Raw genomic sequence first — 7,080 nt, 5'->3', positions numbered from 1 at the left:
TTTTCTTCCAAGCCAGATATTCTCCGGTGTCTCTTGGAATACCTTACAGTTCTCCAAAAGAAGGATGGTACTGACAGCCCAGTTCTTAGTACTTTTTATTTGGGGTGGGGGGTGGCGTGTACTGGGGATTGAACCCAGGGATGCTTTATAGAGCCACATCCCCAGCCCTTTTTATTTTTTATTTAGAGACAAGGTCTCACTAAATTGCTGAGGTGGCCTTGAACTTATAATCCTCCCTCAGCCTCCAGAACCATAGAATTATAGGTGGGTGTCACCACACCTGCCCAGCCTATTTTTTTTTTTTTAATTTAAATGTCTAGTGCCCTCTAAATGTTTATTGGTCCTCTGCTCCCCAAAGATCCCCTGCTCCTGCTGTCTCAGCACTTTGGTGTCATTGGTCTCAGACACCATTTTGCCATTCACAATCCTGTGGGTGGTGGTATTTTGGATGGTTTGCCTGGAGTTGCTGATGTCTGGGTCATCACTGAGTTTGAAGTCCTCCTTTATCCTCCAGCAGGCAGCAGTAAGTGTCGATGATCTCAGCCTCCAACTTGACCTTGATGTTCATCAGGGCCTCCTAGTCCTGGGTCAGGCACCGTTCCTCTGCCAGTTCTGATTCCAGATGCAGCAGGAGCCTGTTGATCTGCTCCATTGCCACAATGTAGCAGGGCCTCTATGTCCCTCAGACTCTTCTCTAAAGCTGGCCTTCAGATTCCTCATGGAGTCCAAGTGGATCTCCAAGAACTGGGCAGTGTGTCTCAGCCCTGTGGGTGTCATCATGGCAGCTCTGATTTCTGCAAACTAAGAAGTGGCCATTCTGGTGCTCTTCTCCATCTGCTGGGACCAGTACTTTTCCAGCTCCTCTTGGATCTTCTGCGTCAGCTTATCATACAGGACCAGATGTCTGCCATGATCTTCTGAGGTTCTGAGATTTGGGGGCATCTACCTCCATGGTCAACCCAGAGCTGGCAATCTGGGTTTGAAGGCCTTTGACCTCCTCCTCATGGTTCTTCTTCATGAACAGCAGCTCCTCATTGAGAGCTTTGATTTCCATCTCCAGCTGCAGCTGAGTGATATTGGTGTCATCAGTGACATTGCAGAGCCCATGGATGTCTCTCTTCATAAACTGGCACATGACCAGCTTTGTCTCATAAAGTCATCAGCAGCAAGATGAGCCCTGTCAACCTCCAGAATGATGCAGGCATTGTCCACAGAATTTACAAAGATCTGAGCCTGCAGCTCCTCAGTTGTCTTGAAGTAATGCCCCCAGTCTCTGACCTGGGGCACCTTCTTCTCCAGATGATCCTGGATTTTGCCCTTCAGTCTTCTTATTCTTTCCAGGTAGAAGGCCAGGTGATTGTTCAGATCTTGCGTGGTCTCCTTGCTCTAGATGCCACCCATTCCCAAAGACCCCCAGCCATCCCCTGGGACACGCAGCCACCCATAAAAGTGGTGGAATGGTACCCGAAGGTCCAGGAACCTGAGCCCCTGGCATCTGCATAGATTCTGGCTGCATTGCTGGTGGGTTGGATCCAATGACTGGGAGAATTGCCAAGCCCCAGGGACCAGTAATTGACAGAGAAGGTGGTAGAGTGAAGCTTATGCTGTCCAGAGAGGACTCAGTTTGGGCCACACTGTTTGTTTTTTTTTTTTTTTTTTTTTTTTTTTTTTTTGGTGGGGGGACCAGGAATTGAACTCAGGAGCTCAATCACTGAGCCATGTCCCCAGCCCTATTTTGTATTTTATTTAGAGACAGGGTCTTACTGAGTTGCTTAGCACCCACTTTTGCTAAAGCTGGCTTTGAACTCACAATCCTCCTGCCTCAGCCTCCTGAGCCACTGGGATTACAGGCATGTGCTATAGATCCTGGCTTGTTTTGTTGTTGTTGTTTGTTTTTAGATAGGATCTTACTATGTTGCCCAGGCTGGCCGGGCATTCCTGGGCTTAAACAATTATCCTGCCTTAGCCTCTTGGTAACTGGGATTACAGGTGTACCACCCACCAGGCTTCTTAAGACCCTTTTCGAGTCCAGGGGTAGGTGATGGGAGGAGATAGCAATACAGGGGAGAAAACCCTTTCCTTTCTTCATCCTCCCTTAACTGTGGTACCTGGGGCCCTGCAATAGCCCTAGCAGCAGGTGCTCCCAAGCAACCCCAGCCATAGATTCTTACACCTTTCCAGAGGTTCTGAGAATTGGCGTCAGAGAAAATCAAGCACAATATTATTTGGCTTAGCCTCACTCTCCATTTGATTGGTTTCTAACTCAGGCTTTGTTTTTCTACCAGATTAAAGAAGAAAGGGAAGGCTGTTTTGAAAAGTTCACTATCCTTACCACTGACATCAGAGTCATAGCAACAGTGAAACCAGAGACCTTGGTGGTGGCTGCAGCCCAGCAGAGCTTGTATTTACCAGAGGATACACCTGGTGTGTGTGGGGGGAAGGGTAGGGATGGGATGGTGCCCAGGAACGTCACCTGTCCAGGTGTGGGTCCTGGAACTAGCCTGAGGCAGTTGCAGAGATCCTCCTTTCAGGACAGCCTGTAAAATAGCAGGCACTCTTCTGAGAAGAGCTACATTTTGAAACAGAGTTTTACATTAAATAAAGCAGAAAGATGAAACTGAGGCTGAATAGCACACATGTTGAATGCATGCCAGTCAGCCTAGCTAGAAACCAACACCTGAGGAGACAATTTCTTTTTCCAAATAAAGTACCAATTACACAACAGAGCAGAATAGGACTACAAAGAGACAATGCTCTTTCCCCTGTGCCTAGACCCTTCAGGTTGTGAAAACATTTAGCAATTAAATATTAATTCTAGGGCTGGGATTGTGTGGCTCAGTGGTTGAGTGTTCACCTAGCACGTGTGAGGCACTGGGTTCGATCCTCAGTACCACATAAAAATAAATAAATAAAGTAATTGTGTCCATCTACAACTAAAGAAAAATATTTTAAAAAATTAATTCTAACAGACAGTGATTGATAGTCCTTTTAAAAATTCTAATTGACTGTCAGACTTAATGATGAAAGGGAACTCTGACCTTAAGGAGACTTCTTTCAGCTCATATGGAATTGTCATTGTCATTCTTGTCAGCAAACACACTTATTGGACATTTTTATATTAAATAAGATTTTGTTTCTCAAAAGTGCCATGCAAAGATGTTAATGTGCTTGCTGGATTCATAGATTCCAAAAATAATATGACCCACCTTTTTTCAGACAGAGAAACTGAGGCCCTCAGAAGCAAAAGACTTAATTATCTTTTCTTATTTTAAATGATAGCATCAGGCTCTGATAATTCAAGGAGATGATATACGCAAGTAGTTTTGGTTTTGTTTTTATTTTTGGTTTTGTTTTACAGTACTAGGAATCAAATCCATGCCTGGCACATGCTCAGCAAGTTTTCCACCACTGAGCTACACACCCTAATCCAGAGACATGCAAGAATTGATAATGTTGCTCAAGAAAGAGACCAATGAGAAATTAAACCCACAGAGTTTAGTTCCTCATTTGTCTTCATATGAAGAGCATGTCCTGGTACCTCTCAGAGTGAACTGGTGAGCCAGGAGTTGAAATCTTCCCAGCAAGTTTGGAAAGACAGTAGCAAAATCTAGAAGAGGAGGGGCGTGAGAGTGACTGGATTAGCGGGCTACTGACAATTAGTAGTGATGGAGACCCTGAAATGAGGGATAGTCTTCAGAGAAGGCACAAGCGAGGAGACCGAAGTGTCAGATGTCTGGCCTTCCAGAGAGCCTCAGCAAGGTGCAAGGGCACCTGAGGCATACCATCATTCAGACTCTCATTCATTCATCACATTCATGAAGTTAGTTCCTATTCTGCTTCAAGCCATAGATCCTGGCATATACAGCAAATGGGAGTCCATGGAACCCAGCAGTCAGCATGGGGACAATCATGAACAGTGGTGAGAAAGGTAAGGGTGGAACTGGGAGAATAAGAGTCATTCATTCAGTGACAAACATCCTCTACATGCCATGAACATTTCTAGATATCAGTGAGAGAGCCATGGACAAAATGGCCTTGTAGACATTACATTCTAATGGATAGACAATAAATAAAATGCTATCTATAACATGGCAGGCGGCAATTAATGCTACGACATGAAACAAATCAGGAGATGGGGATAAGGAGTCTCGAGGGGAGCTGGACATCATGGTGCCACCTGTAATCCCAGCAATTTGGGAATCTGTGTTAAGAGGATCACAAGTTCGAGGCCTGCCTAAGCAACTTAGCAAGACCCTATCTCAAAAATTAAAAATAAAATAAAAGGGCTGCTGGGCTCAGTGGCACATGCCTGTAATCTCAGCAGCTTGGGAAGCTGAGGCAGGAGGATCACGAGTTCAAAGCCAGTCTCAGCAATTTAGTGAGACAGTAAGCAACTCATCAAGGGCCTGTCTCTAAATAAAATATAAAAAAGGGTGGGGATGTGGCTCAGTGCTTGTAAAACATCTCCGGGCACTCAGCAGTAAAGTGCCCCAGAATATGACTGTTTGGAAGTGAGACTTCTAAAGAAATGATGAACAGCCAAGCATGGCGACACACACCTGCAATCCCAGCAACCCAGGAAGCTGAGGCAGGAGAATAACAAGTTTAAGGTCAGCCTCAGTAACTTAATGAGAACCTCAGCAATTTAGTGAGACACTGTCTGTCTCAAACGAAAAAATCAAAAGGACTGGGGATGAAGCTCAGCAGTGAAGGTGAAGTGCTCTTGGGTTCAATACTCAATACCAAAAAGAGAGAGAAGAAAGAAGAAAACTCTCATTAAAACTCTTTTCCTTATGTCTGTGGCAATCCAGCAACATATGAAAAGAGACAATGGTTTGTCACCATGAATGAAGGTCAATATGATAATTCAAGTAACTTTGCACTAAAAAACAGATGGGATGGGACCACTGGGATTTTGTGATTTGTGCAACAGGCTGAAGGTTGGGCTCGGAAATTTGGCCACAATTTGCCAGAGCTTTTTGAAATCTCCTACCAGTCTACTTGTTAATGTGTGACTCCAGGTCATGGAGAGACAATACATACATGCTTACAGTGAAAAGTCACTAGCAAAATATACCAGTGTTGCTGGGTACTGTGGCTCACACCTGTAATCCCAGCAATTAAAGAGGCTGAGGCAGGAGGATCCAAGTTCAAAGCCAGCCTTAGCAACTCAGCAAGGCCTTGAGCAACTCAGCAAGACCTTGTCTCAAAATAAAATTAAAAAAGGGCTGAGAATGTGGCTCAGTGGAGAAGTGTCACCCTGGGTTCAATCCCCAGTACAAAACAAAACAAAACAAACCCAAAACCAAATAACAAAACAACAACAACATTAAAACCCAAACAAAATAAAAACAAAAATCTATAAATGTTAGTTGCTAGAGGCTAACACTGAGGACTAGCTTCAATTCTAGTGATATTTAACAGTGAATACCCATTCCCACACTTGTAGATGAGAACAGACCATCTCCCTCAATACCACACTGTGTTTTCCTTTCCAACCTTAAAAACTGCAGAGTTGTGGAACCATAGACCTCCCTACCAACAGCAGGCTTAGCACACTAGCTTCACCTTAGCTTCACTCACATGCTCAGAACAAAGTTCACTTAGCCCACAGCAAAGGTGGGAATCTTAGAAATACAGCTGCAAGTTTTAGCTTGTGTGTTCTTCTGTATCATGTGCTGGCTGTTTTCTGATTTGCTTGGCTCTGAAAGCTTAGCTTTCGGGTTTTAAACTTAATCTCAATAGACCTGAATTGATGCCTCTTAATTATACTTGTGATGTAGTAAATCAACACCCTATTAGGAAGTCATTCAAATATTAAATATTTAGGAACTTATTACAAGAGAATTGCAACATGGAAGCCCTCGGGCGGAGAGAGATGCTGCTAATCTGTTTTCTCTGAGCAGTGCTAGCTGACACTCTGCAAAGCAGGGCTGAGCTCCTTGGTCAAATGTTCATTTATATATTTTATCAATCCAAGAGTTTAAGCCCTGACTTTTAAATAACTATAAAACATCTGTTGCAACATCCTCACAAACTTTCCTACCTATTTCTTTGGCTCTATGTGGTCTCCTCATTAAGACTTAAGCTGAAATGATGTCCTGATTTGCAGAGAAAATATTCACTCATTCTGCAAAAATTTCCAGGATTCAGTACCTACTTTATGTTAGATACTGCTCCAAACACTTAAGATATATCAATAAACAAAACAAGGATCTCTGGCTGGGGTTGTAGCTCAGTGGTAGAGCACTTGCCTAGTATGTGCAAAGTCTTAGGTTCAGTCCCCAGCACTGCATACCAAAATGAATCTCTGTGGAACTTATATTCAAATGGGATATAAAGTATAATAAACAAGAAGATTGTATAGGATATTAAAATTGGACAAGTGAAACGGGAAAAATAAGCTATAGGATCATTGTTGGAGAAGTGGAAGAAGGAGTTGCAGTAGTAAGCAGGGTGGTAAGGGTGCTTCCTATGGAGAAGGTGAAATAAATGGATTTGAAAAGGAGGGTGGAACTAGGCACAGTGGCACATGTCTGTAATTCTAGTAGCTTGAGAGGCTGAGGCAGGAGGATCAGAAGTTCAAGGCCAGCCTTAGCAATTTAGCAAGGCCCTAAGAAATTTAGTGAGACCCTAAAACGGGATGGGGATGTGGCTCAGTGGTAAAGTGCCCCGTGCCCCTGGATTCAATCTCCAGTGGGGGGGGGGCGGGGGGGAGCGTGGGGTTTGTGGGGGGAGGTGTGGGAAGTTAACCAAGCAAATATTTGGAGGAAGAATCCTGAAAAGAAAGATAGGGAAGATAGGGACCGGCCAGAGCTAAAGCCCCAGGGTATGTGTCAGACTCCTAAGGAAACTGAGTGAGTCTGGGAAGGACTTTTGTGTGCATGTCGGAGAAGAAAAGAGGAGGAGAAACAGATCAGGTAGCCCTTCTGCAGAAGGGTGCTTGTTGACTTTTCTAGTTCAGATAGAAACTGTAATGTGATGTACAAAGCTGGTTCTTTGAGGATTTTCATTTGTTTTTTGCTTTTGTGATGTTGAGAACAAATCCAAGGCCTCTGAGCATGCTAGGCAAGAGCCCTA

General features: G+C 44.0%; 1 pseudogene; it reads right to left on the bottom strand.

Moving 5' to 3' along the window:
* Positions 1-303: 303 nt before the first annotated feature.
* LOC143407814 (keratin, type I cytoskeletal 18 pseudogene) overlaps positions 304-7,080 on the bottom strand; it is a 29,237-nt pseudogene continuing 22,460 nt past the window's right edge.

Source organism: Callospermophilus lateralis, chromosome 10, assembly GCF_048772815.1.
Source record: "Callospermophilus lateralis isolate mCalLat2 chromosome 10, mCalLat2.hap1, whole genome shotgun sequence".
Taxonomy (NCBI): Eukaryota; Metazoa; Chordata; class Mammalia; order Rodentia; family Sciuridae; genus Callospermophilus; species Callospermophilus lateralis.
The sequence above is the reverse complement of the archived record's forward strand: the minus strand, read 5'-3'. Positions and strand labels throughout refer to the sequence as shown.